A 21,741-nucleotide genomic window follows, 5' to 3' on the forward strand; every position below is an offset into this window, starting at 1 on the left:
AGGTCAAGTAGTTGGCTGGGAACATGACCAGGCAGGGATAAAGGATGTAGACTCAGACTCAGACTCTAGAATCTTTTTTGGTGACAAAGAAGATCAAAATATACAGCCAGAAGAAGTCAACAAAGTCAAAGAGCCTACATCAAAAGCCTCCAAGAAAAATAGGAGTTGGCCTCAGGCCATCAAAGAGCTCAAAAAGGATCTGTAAAAGCAAGTAAGAGAAGTAGAGGAAAAATTGGGAAGAGAAATGAGAGTGATGCGAGAAAATCATGAAAAACAAGTCAACAACTTGCTAAAGGAGACTCAAAAAATACTGAAGAAAATAACACCTAAAAAATAGACTAACCCAAATGGCAAAAGAGCTCCAAAAAGCCAATGAGAAGAATGCCTTGAAAGGCAGAATTAGCCAAGTAGAAAAGGAGGTCCAAAAGACCACTGAAAAAAATACCACCTTAAAAATTAGATTGGAGCAAGTGGAAGCTAGAGACACTATGAGAAATCAAGATATTATAAAACAGAATCAAAGGAATGAAAAAATGGAAGACAATGTGAAATATCTCATTGGAAAAACCACTGACCTGGAGAATAGATCCAGGAGAGATAATTTAAAAATTATTGGACTACCTGAAAGCCATGATCAAAAAAGAGCCTAGACATTGTCTTTCAAGAAATTATCAAGGAAAACTATCCTGATATTCTAGAGCCAGAAGGTAAAATAGAAATTGAAAGAATCCATCCATCACCTCCTGAAAAAGATCCCAAAAAGAAAACTCCTAGGAATATTGTCGCCAAATTCCAGAGCTCCCAGATGAAGGAGCAAATACTTCAAGCAGCCAGAAAGAAACAATTTGAGTATTGTGGAAACACAATCAGGATAACACAAGATCTAGCAGCTTCTACATTAAGGGATCAAAGGGCTTAGAATATGATATTCCAGAGGTCAATAGAGCTAGGATTAAACCCAAGAATCACCCACCCAGCAAAACTGAGTATCATGCTCCAAGGCAAAGTATGGATTTTCAATAAAATAGAGGACTTTCAAGCTTTCTCAATGAAAAGACCAGAGCTGAATAGAAAATTTGACTTTCAACTACAAGAATCAAGAGAAGCATGAAAAGGTAAACAAGAAAGAGAAATCATAAGGGACTTACTAAAGTTGAACTGTTATGTTTACATTCCTACATGGAAAGATGATGTGTGTAATTCATGAGACCTTTCTCAGTATTAGGGTAGTTGAAGGGAATATACATATATATAGACAGAGAGCACAAGGTGAGCTGAATATGAAGGGATGATATCTAAAAAAAATAAAATTAAATTAATGGGTGAGAGAGGAATATATTGAGAGAGCGAGAAAGGGAGAGATAGAATGGGATAAATTATCTCAAATAAAAGTGGCAAGATAAAGCAGTTCTGTTGGAAGGGAAGAGGGGGCAGGTGAGGGGGAATGAGTGAATCTTGCTCTCATCGGATTTGGGTATCTTACCCCACAGGAAAGTAAGGGGAAGGGGATTAAAAAAAGGGGGATGATAGAAGGGAGGGCAGATAGGGGGAGGAGGTAATCAAAAGCAAACACTTTTGAAAAGGAACAGGGTCAAAGGAGAAAATTGAATAAAGGGGGACAGGATAGGATGGAGAGAAATATAGTTAGTCTTTCACAACATGAGTATGGTGGAAGTGTTTTACATAATGATATATTTGTGGCCTATGCTGAATTGCCTGCCTTCTTAGGGAGGGTGGGTGATGGGAAGGCAAGAGGGAAGAGAATTTGGAACTCAAAGTTTTAAAAGCAAATGCTCAAAAAAAAAGTTGTTTTGCATGCAACTGAGAAATAAGATTATATAGGGAATGGGGCATAGAAACCTATCCTGCCCTACAAGAAAGTAAGGGGAAAGGGGATGGTGGAGGGAGTGGGGTGACAGAAGGGAGGGCTGACTGGGGAATGGGGCAATCAGAATATATGCTATCTTGGAGTGGGGGGAGGGTAGAAACGGGGAGAAAATTTGTAATTCAAAATCTTGTGGAAATCAATATTGAAATCTAAAATATTAAATAATAAAATAATTGTTGGGGGAAAAAAGAAATCACAAGCTAAGTCTCTTGATTTTACAGAGGACACAGAAGCTCAGAGAGGGAAAGTAATGTAGCCACTGTAGCCACCGTCACACAGCAATCTAATGGAAGAATTGGGGTTGGAACTAGAGTATTCTGATTCTCAGAGCAAAAAATAGTAATTGTTTCTCTTTTGGCCAGCAACCCTGAGGACTTTCCCCTCCCAATTTGATTTTTTTTATTAAAGGCACCATCCCTATTCATTGAATGGGCATTACCTCACTCAAAGTGAGAAGCTGAGAAGACCCTAGCTTAAAAGGGCCAGGGTCTCCCAATGCATCCTGGGCCATCTCCAGTCACCCTGGTGAATATCAGGCCACTGGACCCAGATGGTTCTGGAGGAGAAGGTGAAGCTTGGTGACCTTGCACAGCCCTCCCTCACTCAAATCAAAGTCAACTACAAGTCATGTCATCATCTCCCTGATGTCACGGTCCTCTTCAAGAATGAAAAACAAATACAACAATCCTTTCTAGCACAACACCTCATCCCAGATCACGCAAACACAGTCTTGCCTATGGGTTTGGCAGAGAGCTTAAATACTTTCTCATCAGAGGATTTCATCTATCCTCTCTCTTCCACAATAGATGTAACTGGCATTAAAATCACCTGCCATGCAGCTGCACAATATGAGGCCATACAAAGATACTAGTTGTTATTTCCTAATACATTATCTCTTCATCTGTTACATCTCCAACATAAGCAAGGTGAGCAAAGAGACAAAAAGTAGTCTATGCCTGGCATAGCATTCTCTTGAAAAAAATATTCTTCGAATCCATCACCATTGAAATACATAAATACAAAAATATGACCGTATATGAACCAATAAACTTCTCATTTCATTTTTCAAATGTGCATCTTATTAAGGTAGCAGCAAAATTGTGTAGATTTTCCTGTGATTCCCCTCCTGCACTTCTGCTTGGTGCTTGCATCTAGCTTTTGTTGCTAATATCACTGCAGACTGTGTGCGAATGGTTCTTTTGGTTCAACTTCTTTCAATCTGCATTGACAAAGCCAAGAACACAAATCACTGGGAAAGAAATTCATTATTCAATAAAAACTGTTGGGAAAATTGCCTAGCAAATGATGAAAAATAGATTAGATCCACATCTCAAATCCTATACCACAATAAATTCCAAATGGGTCAATGGTCTACATATTAAAAAGCCCATCATAAAACAATTAGAAGATAAGGGAATGGTTGTTGTGGTTGAGCTGGTATTGCAGTTGTGGATAAGTAAAACATTCTTAGCTATTTGACAAATAGATGAAACTATGAGATCAAGTGGACAGATTAAGTTATATAAAAATAAAAACATTTTTGTGCACTAAAAAGCAATGCATCTAGAATAAAGAGGAAGAAATGGATTCAGAGAGAAAAAAAATTTAATAAGCATTTCTGAGAAAAATCCAATTCAGAATCTACAAGGAACTGACATATTTATAAAATAAGATGTATTTTCCAATAATAATCAGAGGATATGAACAAGCAGGCCTCAAAAAGAAGAAACATATAATGTTAATATCCACATTAAGGCATGTTCAAGCTCTCTAATAATCAGAGAATTGTAATTAAATAATTTAAAATTATCAAATTCACTGCTGGTACAGCAGCAGGAAAAAGTCATGCTGCTGCATAAGCTGTAAAAAAAGTGCAATCTTTTTTTGGAAAACAATTACTCTCTCTACCTTGCCCCCCCAAATTTTTTTAACTTGAAGGAAGCCCAGAGTGCTTGGAAAGAAAGACTTAGGCCACTAGAAAAGCTGCTGCAGTCTGCCCTCTGATGAGGATTTCCCAGAGGAACAATAATGAAGCACATTTTCCATCTCTTGATAGAAAGGTGGTGGACTAGCAGGGCAGGATAAGGCATGCATTTTCAAATATAGTCAACATATGAATTTATTTTGCTTGATTATGTTTATTTAGGAAGGTAGGAGGAGCAGGACAGAATCTGGGGGGTTAGTGAAGATCTTTTCCCCAAAAAAGAAAAGAAAAAAAGAATGTCAATGAAGTCTCTTTAATACACAGAAGAGAACAGAAAGGAGTTCAAATGGAGAAACAGACAGGATCAGCTTTGAAAGTCACATGTTGAATCTATTATATGCTTTTTAAAAATGTAAGCTATGTATAATAGAGATTTATGGTTTTATGTACAATTTTCTATTTTTTGAATGTGGAAATGTTCATGTTTGTTGGTATTTGTCAAGTTCAGAATAACAAGTGTAGCCTATGTGTACTCTGAGGATCCATAGACCATGTCCCACTCCCACTTAATAATCTGGTTTCCAGAGCTTGGCTACATGCTCCCCTTCTGGGTTCCAAGGATATCCCCCAAGGAGTCAGGGGCAATTCTCTATGCCATCAGTTCAATCTCTCACCAATGTGCTTCCCCTCAATAATATCAGTTGAGAATCAATTTTGTCAGCCAGTCCTCAGCAGTTCCTAGAAAAGGAAATTTACTAAATTTAATAAGAACAGTTGGTACAAAACATTTCCCCAAATGTCTGTGGCACAAGCTGTCTCATAAGTACAGAGTCCAGGGGGAAGTGGGCTCAAAGTTTAGAGAGCACATGTGGCGAATGGTAACATAGCTCCTGATTGCTGGAAGTCTTTTGCTCCCCTTTGTGGGGTGTCCAAGAGATTCCCTTTAAAAGCAGTTTCTTTGCTGGGCTCCTTGTAGAGCATTTAACGTAGAATGCCCTTGATTCTTGATGCAGACATTGCCACTAGGCACTCCAGGGATGTAGCTAGAACACCAATGGGAAGATGGGAGCAATTCCTGTCCCAGGAGGATAATTCTAGGACACTGATGGGAAGATGGGAGGTCTAACATCTTCCAGATGTTAGAAGACTCCTCGAAGCTCATAAATTCCTCCCCCAGTCAAGGGTTTTCCTTCCCCCCTGCCCTAGGCATTTCCTTCTCTTGCATGTGCTGGAAAGCCTTTCAGGCTTGCTCCAATTTTCTGGAAACCTATCCATTCTCAATTCATTTGATAATTTATAGATGATCCTTGGGACATGGCCAAGTTTTCTGGGCCTATCTGAATATAATTCTTATGCAATGTTCACACAAGTTTGAAGGCCTTTTAGCATCTAGTGTAAAGCTTATGAGTGAAAGATTGATTAAGATATTCTCAATTAATTATGATAGCAAGGTTAAAATAGGTTGGTATGATTTTGATCCCACCTTTACACTAGAAATAAAAATGTGAAATGTAAAAGAAATGTAAAAGATGGAGGGCAGAGCGAGAGAGAGAGAGGAGGAGGAGGAGTGAGGAAAGAAAGAAGGAAGGAAGGAGGGAGGGAAGAAGGGAAGAAGGACAGAGAAGGAAGGAGAAGGGAAGGAAAAAGGGAGAGAGACAGAGAGAGAAGGAGTGATGAAAGAAAGAAGGTTTAGGAAAGAAGGAAAGAAAGGGAAGGAAGAAAAGAAAGAGAAGGAAGGAAGGAAAGAAGGAAGAAGGGAAGAAGGAAAGAGAAGAAAGGAAGAGGGAAGGGAAGGGAAGGAAAAAGGGGGAGAAAGAGAGAGAGAGAGAAAGAGAGAAAGAGAGAGAGAGAGAGAGAGAGAGAGAGAGAGAGATGAAAACCGAGAGAGAGAGAGAGAGAGAGAGAGAGAGAGAGAGAGAGAGAGAGAGAGAGAGAGAGAGAGAGAGATGAAAACCAAGACCCAAAAAGATAAGGTGATTTACCAAGTTAACTCAGCTAGCAAAAATCTGATCTGACTTTAACAAAATGAAAAGCAGCATAGCAGAGCAACTAGAGAGCAGACCTTGGAGTCAGGATCACCTGAGCTCAGGTCCTGTCTTTTACTCATACCAGGTGTGTGACCATGGGCAAGTCATTGAATTTCTCAGTGCCCCAGGCAAGTCTTTAATATAATAAGTTCTGGAACAGTTGTTGATGTGCATTGATAAAAGAATTTTTCATGGCAGGGGTTCCTTATACCCATCATATCATTGGTCCAAACTAAAAGAAAATACAAGAACATACTAATATGGAGAGTATAAAAATGGGCAACAATAAGGAGGCTCAGGTCTTCCATGTATTAATATGGGAATAAAGCACCAACAGAGAAGTTGATTAAATAAGGCTAGAAATATGGATCAGATTGTCTTTATATCACTTGGTATCCCTTGACGAAAGGAGCTACTTTATTTATTTGCTTGTTTGTTTTGGAGTTACTTTATTTAGCATGGGAAACTGACTGCTTCAATGTTGGGTGCAAAAACAGCATCCATTTTATTGCTAGATCTATCTTAGTGAAGTGGAAAGGGTGACACGTTTGGAGTCAGAAGACCTGGATTCAAGTTTCTGCTCTGCTCTTATGAAACCTTGGGACCAGTAAGTCATTTCCTCTCTCTAGGCCCTTACTTTTCCCCATCTGCACAATGGAGGGGTTGGACTAGGTGATCTTTAAGCTTTAAATCCTTTGATCCTTCCAGAACTAACATTCTATATTCTATTCCCTGGTTCTAGATTGGTCCTATTAAGCCATTAATAACCTGATTCTTCTTATCATGGCAAATGGACTTTCCCAATAATGAGCAGAAGTACCTTCATCTTTCTAGTGTTTTTGTATCTTTTGGCATGCCTAATATTAATTTTCTCTTCTTCTAAGTCAGTACAACTTCATCCTTTGATACAAACTTGGGCTTCATTCTGTCTGGGTCCAACCATTTCTTTCTTCTATGCACATTCCCAAATTATGCTTTATCTTCCTTTTATCCACTTCAAACTGGTCTCCCAGCTTACTCCAACATCATTTTACTTTAATACCTTTCAAGCATCATTTTAGCATACTCCAAGGATAACCTAGGCATGTCCTTGGGTTGGACACCCAGAAGCCTTCATAATCATTGCCATTGTCTCAAGCAGGATTTTTTGAGTCTCTATTTTGTCTATTTATGTCAGATGTAGGACTTGAACCCAGAGCTTCCTGATGATCAAATTGGTACTCTAGTTGAAGCAACAGGGAGCCTTGAGGAAGACTCAAGAGGCCCAAGCCAAACCACCGCCATCGCCATCACCTTGACCACCATATCCCTTCAAACCTTGATGGAAACTATCAGTCCTGCTTCTAACCCAGTTCCTGTAGCCATTACTGAGGAGACCCACCTTCCTCATCACCACCAGCAGCAACTGTTGGCCAACTGCTACCAGCAAGAAGATGGGTACAGGAGCCTTGGAAGTGGCAGCACCCCATCCCAGACCATTTGTTTTGCTTTCAGCCATTTTGAGGGAAGCAACTCCTGTGGAGAAGGGGCCAGCCATAACTAACAACTACCAACTAATTGCTACTCATAAGGCAGGCAGGCTAGCTGATCTAACTAAAGAAGCAAAGCATTGGAAGGGAGAGATAGTAGGCAGCATGTGCCTAGCAGGTCAAGTCAACACTGTCACCACCTTGAATGGCATTTTCCCTCTGACCTCAATGGAGACAGCCCAGAATCCTGAACCTAAGAGGCCTGGGAGGAGTGGTGCTTTCCAGCTCAGTGCCCTCAGCCATCATCCTGGGAAGCAACTTCTGTGGAGATATAGCCCGGCGACTCCTCCTACAGGGATTACAACCACCTTTATTGAAGATCCAGAAAAGAAAGCTCTTGCCACAAAAGTGCTTGGCATTGCCAAATGGTTCAATAGCAAAAACTGATTTCCCCCCCCAGTAGATATCATGTTAAAGGAGAGCCATGACCATCTGCTTTGCCTGTGGATCTTACTCTCAGCTGAAATATATATATATATATATATATATATATATATACATATACATATTCTCCCCCATTCAAATGTGATCTCCTTGATAACAGGAATTATCTTACTCTATCTCCAGTGCCCTGCATGTTGTGACCATTTTAAAAATATTTGACTCATTCATTCAATCTCCTGTTCTGCCCTTCTTTTTGGACTATGGCATATCTAAGAAAATCACTTAACCTCTCAGCCTCCCAAGTATCTAAATAAAACTTAAGTTACAGAACCATTACTGATCTACATTGACAGAGAAAATCTCCTCTACAAGAGTTCTTCACCAAAGAAATCATAGGTCCAGACACAGATGGACAGATAGATAGATAGATAGATAGATAGATAGATAGATAGATAGATAGACAGATAGATAGACAGATAGATAGATAGATAGATAGATAGATAGATAGATAGATAGATAGATAGATAGATGAATGAATAAATACATAAATAAATGGAGAGAGGGGAATTACTGCTAAACCTCAACCTTACTACCCCATCATTCTAGGCTCTGAAAAGACAAAGACAAAACAAAGCAATCCCCACTCTCAAGTAACTTATGTTCTCCTGGGGGAACAACATATAAGTAAAGATGAAATGTATATGGCAGTTTGCTCATAACGGGGAGCACAAAGAAAGGAACACTTGAGGGATGGACCTTACATGGATGTTTATAAGGGAAGAGAAAGCAATGATCAAGGAGGAAGCTTGTAGGTAGCTACAACTCTTCATAGATCCATAGGACAGTATATCAAAGTCTTCATTGTAGCAAAGGTGATGTTGCTTTGATTGTCAGTCACTGAAAAGGGAGGCAGGGAAAGGGATGAGGCAGCAGAAAATAGGTATAGTCCTTAATTCAACCTGATCGGGTGGAGGAATGTTTAATCTAGAAAAGACTTCAGGGGAAGAGGATAGCTAACTTCATTTGAAAGCTGTCATGTGGAAGAAGACTTAGCCTTGTTCTGTATGTATGGTGGAGACAGTAGATCTAGAAGTATAAGGCAGGAATTGCAAGGAGATAAATTTTGGCTTGATATTGGGCAAGTCTATCTAAAAATTAAAGCTACCCAAAAGTGAAATATGCTGCCCCTAGGAGTAGTAAATTTTCCTTTTCTTCTTTCATTCCTTTTTTCTTTCTTTCCTCCTTTCACTGTTTTTTTTTACCTTTTAAAATGTTTTATTAATGTTTTTTTCACATTGCTGTCATTTCCCAATAATCAGCCCACCTACTGCCAAATCTTCTAAAAAGGACTATTAAGCAAAACAAACTGACACTGACTCTTTCTAGACGAATATGGCTCATTCTTGTCCTGTCATATACCACCTTTCTGCTGAAAATAGTTGGTATGTTTTATTAACTTCAGAATTGTATTAATCTGAATTCTGATATATTTTGCTCCTGTTTCCCTTTACGTTACTGTAGCCATTATACCTACTATTCTCACATTTCTGGTTGCTTTGTTTTGCCTCATTTTATGAAAATCTTTCCAGATTTCTCTGAATTCTTCATATTCATTGTTTCATACAGAACAAAAATGTTCTATTATATTCATATGTCATGATTTCTTCAGCCTTTCCTTAATCAGCTACCTCCTCCATTTCCAGTTTTTTGCAGCCACATAAAGTACTGCTCTAAATATATTAACATGTGTAGTAATTTTCTTCTGTCTTTGACCACCTTAGAGCATAACATAGTACTTGTATCACCAAGCAAAAGGGTATGAACAGTTTATTCACTTTTCTAACATAAAGTTATAAATTATTTTCCATAATTTTTGAACCAGTTTACAGTTACCCCAACACTATACCAGTGTGAGGATCCTCCCATGTTGACTTTCCATCCAATTTACTAGGCTGGAAGTAAAGTCTCAGAGATGTCTTAGTTTTTTTATTAATTTATTATTTTTCTTTTTCAAATAAAAAGTATTTTTCTTAAGCTACTCCTCATACTACCATCTCCCCAAATTGAGCAAGTTACAAAGGGAAAAAACTGAAAAACAAATTCCTCGATACCTAGCTACATAGTCTACAAAAACAAAATCCAATATTAGCCATGTACAAAAACAAGTCATGTTCTGCATTTCAAATACATTACCTCTCCGTCAGGGGGTGAGTGGTATGTTTCAAGTTCATTCTTTGGGGTTTGTAGTTTATCATTGTATTGATTAAAGTTCTGAAGCCTTTCAATGTTGTGTTTCTCTATAATGTTATCATTGTATGAGTTGTTTTCCTAGTTCTGATCACTTTGCTCTGCCTCAGTTCATAAAGTTCTTCCCAATTTCCTCTGAAATTATCTGTGTCATCACTTTTATGACACAGTAATGATCCATTGCATTCATGTACCACAATTTATTTAGCCATTCCCCAATAGGAAGACAACTAGATGGCACAGTAGATAGAACATTGGGCCTAAAGTCAGGAAGACCTAAGTTCAAATCTGACCTCAGATACTTATTAACTGTGTGACCGTGGGCAAGTCACTTAACCCTGTTTGCCTCAGTTTCCTCATCTGTAAAATGAGCTGGAAAAGGGAATGGCAAACCACTACAGTATGTCTGCTAAGAAAACCCCAAATAAGGTCACAAAGAGTCAGACAGGACTGAACAATAGGAAGACACTCCCTTAGTTTCCAATTTTAGGTTACCACAAAGGGATGCTATAAATACCTAGATAATTTTCCTGTTTCTTTGGGGTATTGTCCTAGTAGTAGTATTGCTGATCTTCTCTGCCCAAGAATAAAGAGGTGATAGCCCCATTGTACTCTGCCTTTATCTGATATCTGGCATATAGTGTTCAGTTCTGGGTGATAGAGTTTAAGAAAGATATCGATAAACTGGAGAATGAAGAGTCTTGAGTCCATGTCATGTGTGGATCAGTTGAAGGAATGGGGCATTTAGTCTAGGGTGAAAGGTTGGTGGAAAAGGGAATAATACTTGTCTTCAAGTACTTCAGAGCTATCTTTTGTCTTATGGCAGAGAAATTGGGGCAGGGGCAGGAGCAATTAGGTCACATGGTGGATAGAGCACTGGGCTTGGAATCAGGAAAACTTATCTTCATGAGTTCAAATTCGGCTTTAGACATTTACTAGTTTTGTGTGACCCTGGACAAGTCACTTAACCCTGTTTGCCTTAGTTTTCTCATCTGTAAAATTATCTGGAGAAGGAAATGGCAAACTACTACAGGATCTTTGCCAAGAAAACTCGAAATGGGGTCACATCTCTCGTTGCTTTGTTTTCCCTCATTTTAGGGATGACTAAACATGACCCAACATGACTAAAACACGACTAAAATGACCCAAAAACAACAACAACAGAGAGATTTGATTTGTCTTGCTTGGCAACCTGGAACAGAACTAAAACCAATGAGTAGAAGTTGCTAAGGGGCCAACTGAGGCCTGATGTCATGAAGAGATGTCCAAAGATTGATTGCCTTGAGAGGTTGTAAGTTTTCACCCACTAATGCTAAGGTGGGATCACTAGTTAAGGTACGTGTTTCAGCGGGAATTTCTTTTTTCCCGCTCTAGGTAGGACTAGATGGCCCCTGAGGTCCCTTTCCAGATTTGAACTCAGGAAGATGAGTCTTTCTGACTCCAGGCCCAGTGCTCTATCCATTGCACTAGCTGGCTACCAATTGATAGTAGCTCTTAAATTCATTGATTTTGTGATTCTGTGACTTGTGACCTGAGTCTTTTTTCACTGTGTCATGCATTTAATATATGAAGTTACTAGTGAGTAATAAAATAGAGGTAGCATCAAGTGCTAAATTTCCAGCTCCGGACACTGAAGGCTAAAGGAATTCTGAGAAATGAGAGAATAGTATGGCCTCTTGTACATCATCAGACATCCACTATGTTGTCAAAACTTGTTTCTGCCTCCGAAAAATCTGTCACACCTATCTACCTCTCATCACTCAAACAGCCACAACCCTAATTCAGGCCCTCATTAACTCTCCTGAACTATTTCAATAACCTATTGGTTGGTCTCCCTTCCTCAAATATCTCCCCATTACTTTCCTTCTCCACACAGCTGACAAAGTGATTTTTTTTTGTTTTATCATACAAGTCTGACAGTATTATTCTTCTACCCAATACACCCCCTTATTAGGTTGTAAGCTCCTCCAGGCAGGAACTGTCCTTTCCTTTTCTTTGGATCTGCGGCAATTAGTAATATCTGGCACGTAGTAGGCACTTAATAAATACTAATTGACTGACTATGCTCCAGACACTACTCTTGGCAGATGGGGATATAAAAACAGGAAGGAAACAGTCTATAGTCATGCAGTTTACACTGTATTGGAGAGATTTTGTTATTGTCATTCGGCGGTTTTTCAGTCACATCTGACTCGTCATGACCCCATTTGCAGTTTTCTTGGCAGAGATACTGAAGTGGTTTGCCATTTCCTTCTCCAATTCATTTTAATAGATGAGGAAACTGAGGCAAACAAGGTTAAGTGACTAGCCCAGGCTCACACAGTAAGTATCTGAGGCCAGGTTTGAATTCAGGAAGATTCTCCTTCCTGACTCCAGAACCAGTGCTCTATCTACCGCACCACCTGGCAACCCATTGATATCATTCCTCACTACTTGCTTTATGCTACAGGCTGTGTAGATTATTCTCTATGAGTCAAACATACTGTGAGCTTTCCCACTTTTGTGCCTTTATATCTACTATTCCCCTGTCTCCCTCATTACCTGTCAAATTCATGTCCTTCCTTGGAGACCTAACTCAAATGCTACTTCCTCTATGAAGCCTTCTATAATCCCCCTTTTTGGAAATGACTTTCCTCCTCAGACTTCCTTGCCTCTCCCTAAGGCAACTTAAAATGTAGTATTGAATATTATGGCTAATTATTTAGGTGTTTTTTCTCTACGAGTGGTAGGCTCCATGGAGGTAGGAACTATTTTTTATCTGCAATTTGTATCTCTCATAGAAATTAGTCCAATGTTCTGCATGCAGTAGGAACTTAATTTAATTGAATTAGAGTTTTGTTTCTTCCTTTATAAAATGAGAAATTGGGATTAAATGATCCCTAAGTTCCCTAATATTTCATATTCCATGATTGTTTGAAATAATGAATAGATGGATCAATGGGTAAGTGGATAAATGTAATGATGCGATGAATTTCTGTGGGTATGGCTAAAATATGGGGCAGCTAGGCAGCACAGTGGATAGAGTGCTGGACCTGGAATCAGAAAGACCAGAGTTCAAATCTGACCTCAGATAGCTGTGTGACCCTGGGCAAGACATTTAACCCCTACCTACATAAAACTGGAGAAGGAAATGGCAAAGCACTCCAGTATCTTTGCCAAGAAAACCCCAGGGACAATATTAAAAATGGTAAAAGACGGGGAACTGGAAGATGAGCCCCTCAGGTCAGAAGGGCCTAGGGTGATATGATCCACAGGCTCACAAAGAGTTGGACACAACAGAACAAAAACAAATGGCTAAAATAACCAATGGATGACAGACAATTTTTTTTTTAACCAAATGCCCTTGCTTTTGCTTTGAGTATAGTTACAACTTTCAAACCCCAATATCCCTAAGGCTCTATGGAGAATTTTAAAAATGCTCTAGAAAAAAAAATGTACTCTATCAGAGTAATGAGACTCAGAAGAAATGCATGTATTTACAGGGATTGTTTAGCCTAGAACTTAACAGTCAGCAAACAGATTGTGTCTGACAAGCATTCATGGAAGGTGTCAGATTCTGAAGTCAAAGTGTTGCTGGCACCAGTCTGGTTCTTGAAAACATCCACACCCTTATTTTTTCTGAGTCTATTCCCATCCATTCCCCACCACGGTGCCTGATCTCTGCCTCTTTGAGCAACTGTAAGTGTAGAAGGCAGGGAGCCTCCTCCAGACCAGACTTAGAACATTGCTGCACTCAATCTATCAGATTGTTGAGGCATGAAAGCTTTCTATGATGCAGCATTGTCCTGCAGTGGAAAACTCACAGAACCTAGAGTCAGGACACTGGCATTGTAATGCCCACATATTAGCTATGGAATACAGAGTATATCACATCCCCTTTCTAGGACTCTTTTTTCCTCATCCATAAAATTTCAAATTTTCCTCAAAAAGGTTGTCATAAGGATCAAATGAGATGATATGCACATTGCAACCTAAAAGGATTCTATTAAGTAACTAAGTTATTATTATTATCCTGTGATCAAGGTCCTTTGGAAAGATGCAGAAATTCTTTGGGTCACTACGGAAGAGGTGTCCTTAAACAAAACTGGAGAATAGGAAAAGTTTGTCTTTGTGCACCTCCATACTTTCCAGTCTACTTACTCACCCCATCCTCAGTTCGCTTATTCCTCCCTGGGCTGATAAGGCCTCTTGCTGATACTTTCTGTTAAGGTGAGAATGCCTCATTCTCTCTCTCTCTCTATCTCTCCCTCCCCGTCTTTATCTTTTATTCTTTCTCTCATTCTCATTCTCTCTCCTTCCCTCCCTCCCTCTCCTTCCTTTCCCTTTCTCCCTCCTTCCCCCCATCTCTCTGTCTCTCTAACTCTCTCTCTGTCTCTCTAACTCTCTCTGTCTCTCCATCTCTCTCTGTCTGTCTGTCTCTCCGTCGTCTGTCTCTCTGCCTCTCTCTCTCTCCCCTCTTCTCTCCTCTCCCTCTCTCTCTCTCTCTCCTTTATTTCTGACAGTACAAGATATGATTGGCCATCCTAACTACCATATACCCACAATCACAGTGTACCTTCAATATCAATATATTGAATTCTATCCCATCAACGTTTTGAAGTAGCAACCTTGTACAAAATATTGCACTGGGCACTGGGGCAGATTACACTACAAAGTTTAGGTAAGACTTGGTTACTGATAGAATATGACATATGTGTGGATGTGTACACTAAAATTCAATACTGAGCAAAAGATCTGTGGCAGATTCAGAACTCAAAACCAGGTGCCCTTTCTTCAAGTCTGTCACTCGTTTACTTACGCCTTGCTGCCTCATTCTAGAATTTGAGAGCTGGAAGGGACTTAGTTCTTTTTTAGAGAAGCATAAACTGAGACTCAAATCCCATGAAGTCGATGCATAAATGTTGTAAGTCAGAAAATTATTTGATTTCAATGGAATAAACAGTGATTCTGTTCCTAAAAAATGGTAACAAAACTTCCCAAATTGCCCATTTCCCTCCCAAAGCACATCATGGAGGGAGTATCATACCCAGGAAACCTTCAGTAATAACAACCAAGACATCATTGACTCATTAATTTGTGTAGGTCTGCTGGGTCACATTACGACAACTGCTGGCAGTCTTGGGTTTGGAATATTGAAAATGCATCTTTCGTCATTTAAGCCAGCATCACTTGTCAGCAGAATAGAAATAGAATGAGTCAGATTTCCTGGTGTCCATCCCCTGCTCTCTAACAGCTTCCCTCAGCTTACTAATTGACCCACTAGGTTCTCATCAAGGAAAATTATTTGGCCCATCACAAGGAACACCAGCTGTACCGAGGAATTGTTCTGAGCCTGGGAGAGCGGAAGAGTGATTACCAGAGCTGACTGGCTCACTCACTGAACATGATAAAAGGTTTGCCTTCGGGCCTACAGAGTTTTCATTAGGGAAATAATAGACTACCAGAGAAAGAAGGAGATGGAGGCACTGAGGGGGTGAGGTAGAATGATGGGAAGATTATGCAATTCTGAGTCATGGGATGATGCCAATACAGATATGCCTCAGTTGGCCAGAATTTGCAGATAATAAGAATTAAAAAAAAATTTACAACAACCCAAAAAAAAAAGAATTGTGGCCAACTGAATTTCTAGGTTACCTGAAGGTGAACTGTGAGCCTCTTTTTGTTTAACAGAGAGGCAGCATGGTCCAATGCAGGGGTGGGGAACCTTGAAGCCTTGATGTCACATGTGGCCCTTTAGGTCCTCTTTGAATCCAAACTTCACAGAACAAATCCCCTTAATAAAAGGATTTATTCTGTAAAACTTGGACTCAGTCCAAAAGCCAAACCCAAGGACCTAGAGGGTCATGTGTGGCCTCAAGGCAACAAGTTCCCATCTTTGTGGAAAGAGAACTGGGCCTGGACTCAAGAAATCTGGGTTTGAGTCCTCCCTTTTTTACTTCACGCCCATATGGGAGAGGCAGCTAAGTGGCACAGTGGATAGAAGACCAGGACTGGAGCCAAAGATCTGAGTTCAAATTCAGCCACCAATGCTTGCTAGCTATATGACCCTAGGCAAGTCATTTTACCTTCACCTCAGTTTCCTAGACTGTAAAATAGAGATAATAATAGAACCCACCTCCCAGGGTTATGAGGCTCAAATAAGATAATTTTTGTAAAGCACTTAGCACAGTGCCTGGAACATAGTAGGAGCTTAATAAATGCCTATTTCCTGCTGTGATCTTGGACACTTTATTTGACCTTTCTAGGTCTCATTTTCCTCATCTATAAAATGAAAGAGTTCAAGTATATTACCTGTAACACCCCTTCCAGCTCTAAATCTATGAAAACCTCACCATTGAAAATCTACATGAAATGTCTTAGAATGCATTTTCTATTTGTTTATTTTAGATTTTTGCCCAGTCGTCTACCTCTAGGTGAACAAGAGACCAAAAAAAAAAGTCCAAGATCTTTGCAATCATCATTAGCATTTTTAATATGTTCAAAAACTAAAGTACAATCCAAGAAAATACATTTTGAGAAAAGAGAGAACAGAGTCTTTCATCTGGGAGAAGCAAAATGATTAGACACTACTCAAGGCACCTGAAATGAGTTGATGAATACAACTGGGTACTGATTTGGCTCAAAGCATCCCAATTGCAGATGCAAAAAAGGAGAAACAAATTGAGTTGCATCACTTTCATTTCCTGCCTAGGAATTGCATATACATTTAACTGAAAAGAACTTTTTTCCCCCAGTCCTGCCTTAGTAAGCAGAAGATCATGGCCAAAGATGAAACTTTAGTGACTGAAATTCCTGCTGGAATTTAGGGTCATCATTCTCATTATTCAAGACTGGGGAAGGAGATAGAGTGTCACAGAATCTTAAAGATTGAAGCGACTCACAGTCCATGTCATTGAACCTATCACTGAAGAAGGAATTATCTAAATAGAGTCCTCAACAAGTGACCATCCAACTGTTTTCTAAAGCCTGCTGATTAAAGCAACTCATTCCAACTTCTGGATGGCTCTCATTGTTGGGAGATTTTCCCCATGCTAAGCCAAAATCTCCCTCTCTGCAACTTCCAATCATTTTCTCCTAGTTCTGATGTTTGAGGAGTCAAATAGAGCAGATCATAGAATCAATCACAGAATCACAGGATCTGAAAGTTGGGAGGAACCTCAGCAACCATCCAGTCCAACCTATACATTACAGGAATCCCCACTAAAACATCCTCATCAATTGATCATCCATCCTCCACTTGAAAACTTCCAATGGAGCAGAATCAGTTCTTGAGGCAGCCCATTCCATTTTTGGATTTCTTAATTTTAGATATTTTTTCCTGATGTCAGTTCTTAAATTTGCTTCTTTGCAAGTTCCACCTATTGCTTTCAGCTCTTTTCTCTGGGGCCAAATAGAGCAAATCTAATTTCTCCCCCACCACCTGATGCCCTTCAAATACTTGAAAATGGCTATTGTACTTCTCTACCTTCCTTTATTCAGGCTAAACATCACCAGTTATTTCAACTGATCCTCCAATGACATGGTCTTGATATCCTCATCATTTTGGTCACACGCCTCTGCATATGCTCTGGTTTTTTAATGTCGTTTATAAAATGTGATTCTCAGAGCTGAAACAATGCTCCAGATGGGGTATGATCAGAGTGGAAAACAAAGGGACTATCGCCTCCCTAATCCTGGGCACTATGCCTTTCTTAATACAGTCTGGAGTTCCATTACTTTTTTTTCCCTTCATTTTCATGTTACACTCATACTAAGCTTTCAGTTCATTAAAACTCTCAGAAGCATCAGAAGATTGATTACGTTGAACCCAAGTCATAATCTAAGAGTAATTTTTTTAAAAATATCAGCTTTGGAAAATAATTTGCATCTTTCTCTGAAAAGTAGAAAGTTTGGATGCCAAAGGGGAGTTGGGGGGGGGGGGTCCCATACAATTGAAAGTAATGAAGAACTAGGTTCTAAATAGTCATTACGCCATAGTACTGGTCGCCTTGTAATTCTACTGTCCATGGCATCTTTGAATCTCAGCAATCTTGCCACAACTCGTAACGCAAGGAAAAAGGAAAGACAAATGAACTTGGATTGAGTGATGCAATAAAAGGGAATATGTAGAGTGAAGATAATAAAGCTTAAAGGGTCCAGGAAGACACTCTAAGACTCTTCTCATCACTGCCATCAGTATCGCACCACTTCCATTATGACCACATGCAAATATTTGTTTTTCACCCTTGGCACACAGAGAACTGCACATCCAAAGAGAGTGGCATCAAAAGTCTCCTCAGCCTGATACCATCCTATTTTTCTGACCTGCTTTCATATTCCTCCACACTATCTACTATCAACTCTAGCCAAATTTAACTTCTCACCAACACACTGTACCTCAAGACCCAACTCAACTGCCACTTCCTCAATGAACTCTCCCTTGATCATACCAATAGAAAATGATCTAATGTCCCAAGGGCCTCCCAAAACATTTTGTATATGTCTCATGTTTAAAACTTAGTATATTTTATTTCATATTAGCCTGAACTCTCTCCCCACTCAAGTCCATTCTATAAACAACTGGCAAGGTTATTTTTTTAAAGCACATATCTGACCACATCACTCCTCTACTGAATAAATCATAGGGGTTGCCCATTGCCAATAGAATCATATATAGACTCCTCTAATTAGTTTTTAAAGGTCTTCATAACCTGGCCCCAACCTTTCTAGAATCATTGAACATTACTCCCCCTCTTCCACTCCACAATCCAGTCAACCTAGCATTCTCTCTGTTCCTCACAAACAACACTCAATCTTCTGTCTCTTTGCCATTTTACTGTCTGTCACCATGCCTGGAAGATCCACCTTCCTTATCTCTGCCTCACAGAATGTCTCTTTTCCTTCAAGTACCATCTCAGACACTACCTTCTACATAAAGAAAGACCCTTCTTCAACCCCCCAACTGCTAATGCTCTCTCTCCCTACTAACCTTTTATTTAACTACTTTACTTTTTGGTATTTACTTTTTTATATTTGTTCTACACACATATATATAGATAGATAGATAGATTTATATATATGGATATATATAAATATATGCACACACACACTTATTATGTCCCCTGATAAGGCATCTATATGGTGAAGTGGATAGGACACTAGGCTTAGAACCAAAAAGATTCATCTTCGTGAGTTCAAATCTGACCTCAGATACTTCTTAGCTATGTGACCCTGGGCAAGTGACTTCACCCTGTTTGCCTCAGTTTCCTCATCTGTAAAATGAGCTGGAGAAGGAAATGGAAAATCACCCCAGTATCTTTGCAGTGAAAACCCCAAAATGGGGTTGTGAAGAGTTGGACAGAACTAAAATAACTCAACCGGGAAATCCCCTGATAGAAAGTAAGCTCCTTGAAAGCAGGGATTCTTTCATCCTTTCTATTTGTATTATCAGTCCCTAGCATAGAGACACATAACAAATGCTTGTTGATTAATTGATTGACTGGTCAGTTTCATTTCTGACAACGGAAAGTTGCCAGGTTTATGCAAGCAACCTGTGGCATTTTATCGTTAATGACAAATGTGAGAAATAGTATAAAAGTTACATTATTTGGTTGTTTCGCCTTTCTCATGATTCATCCCATTGGTTATAACTCATCTTTACAACTGGACTATTATGTAAATAAGTTCAATGTGAAAGTATATGTAGAACCTACATTGGATTACATGCCGTCTTGGGTGGGAAGGGGGAGGAGAGGGAGGAGGAGAAAATTTGGAACCCCAAAATTTGTGGAATGGAATGTTTGTAAACTAAAAATAAAAAATAAAGTTATCAAAAAATTAAAAATAAAGTTAGTCGATGAAAAAAATAACAAAAATAAAAATTAAAAAGTTGCGTTATTAAACACGAAGAGTCTCTGATTTAACATATATTCATTTGTGCAACTTGAGTCTTTTGCCTATTTGGTTTTTTTAATTTATTCATTTTGAACTTAAATACAAAAACACAACAAAAAAGGATGTTTCTGTGTATACCACACAACATAAAAAGAGGATTCAATATAAAACCATTAATTTCCATTTCACATTGTTTACCTTTTTTAAAAAAACTATGTAATAAATGCTATATATCATTTTCAAAGCTACCTTGCTTTTTTGTGCTTCCTTCTAAGTTTTCTTTTGTTTTCTGCTTTGTTTTCCTGCCCTAGAGAAAGCTACCATTAGACACAGACACATATGTGTGTATATACGTATATATATGTACACATATATATATGTAAAGTACAATATACATACTTTTGTTTATCGGTTCTTTTCTGGATGTGGATAGCATCTTCCTTCATAGGTCCTTTGTAATTGATCTGAGTATTTATAATACTCAAAATGACATAGTCATTCAAAGTTGTTCTTAGACTAACATTGCTGTTACCGAGTGCAATGTTATCTTTGTTCTGCTTTTTTCATTCTTCATTATTTCATTATTCTAATTTGTTAGCATTAATATAATTCTAGTGGTTCCGCATCACTGCAAGGCATCGAATGCCTAGTGTCTAAAGAGTTAAAGTTGTGGGTCACTCAAAGGGGACTTGAACAATACATGGTAAGTGTACGTAGGCTGCAACACATAACCAACGTAAATGGCCAAGAGAAGCAGCATTAAAGGTATCATGAGAGATGTAGAACCAGAAGAGAAAGCAGGCCGGTCACAGAACAATGGACTGGCACCCTGCTCCAACAAGAGATCTAGAGAAAGGTTCCTAACACATTGAGCGGGCCCAACGGGGAGGATTTATGTGAAGACGTTCACAAGGTTTAATGGGGTCACAAAGGATAAGAAAGAATGGACAGTTTTCAATCCATACTATAAGAGAGTTGTCGCATCAATGTATCCTTCTCATGATGCTTTTTATACATTGTAGGGACCTAACAAAGATTTATTAAATTGAGATATATGACAGTCTCTGCCAGAAGCATGCTAATACATATTTAAAAACCGGATCTACCAGAAAGGGCGGGGGGGACACATAACACACTTTTAGGTTAATCTGCATTGTCAACAGTTTCTCCATCACTTTAAGCTGAGATAATCACTAAAACAATAAACCAGGACCTAATTTGTAGCATTGTTGAGATCAAGGTCTAAATGCTCACAAGGAAAATTTAACAATCTGCTCCCAGTTCAAACTGCCTCCGTCACACCTCTGGTTTCTACCCTTAAAGGGCTTACAAGGTAGTTAAGACGACAGAATACAGACTTTAAAAGATGTCTAGTACATGATGCCTTTCATTACCGAAAGAATGGTAGAGGTAGTCAGTAATCCTCTAGGACAGGAATTCTTAACTTTTTTGTGTCATGGGCCCCTTTGTCAGTCTGGTAAAACCTTTGAGCCTTTTCTCAGAATGTTTTTAAATACATAGACTAAAATACAAAGGACTAGAAAGGAACTCAAGCATCCACAAACCCCAGGTAAAGAATCAGAGGAGGCAGCGATCATTATGAGTCAGAATGGTGAAGGACAGCTTCCTGAAAATAAGATACTACATTCTATTTAAAAGAGTACTGGCTCTAGAATTTGAGGACCTGAGTTCAAATTCTCTTTCTACTATTTTCAGCGTGTGTGATTTTGGGAAAAACACTTAGCTTTCTTGGATCTCAGTTTCCTCATCTACCAAATGAGGAAGTTGAACTAGATTACTTCTGGTTCTAGGTTTCCAGTTCTAGATTTATGATCCTAGGAACGGGCAAAATAGGACTCAAGTGATAGC

This window comes from Trichosurus vulpecula, chromosome 1 (assembly GCF_011100635.1).
Source record: "Trichosurus vulpecula isolate mTriVul1 chromosome 1, mTriVul1.pri, whole genome shotgun sequence".
In the NCBI taxonomy this organism is placed as follows: Eukaryota; Metazoa; Chordata; class Mammalia; order Diprotodontia; family Phalangeridae; genus Trichosurus; species Trichosurus vulpecula.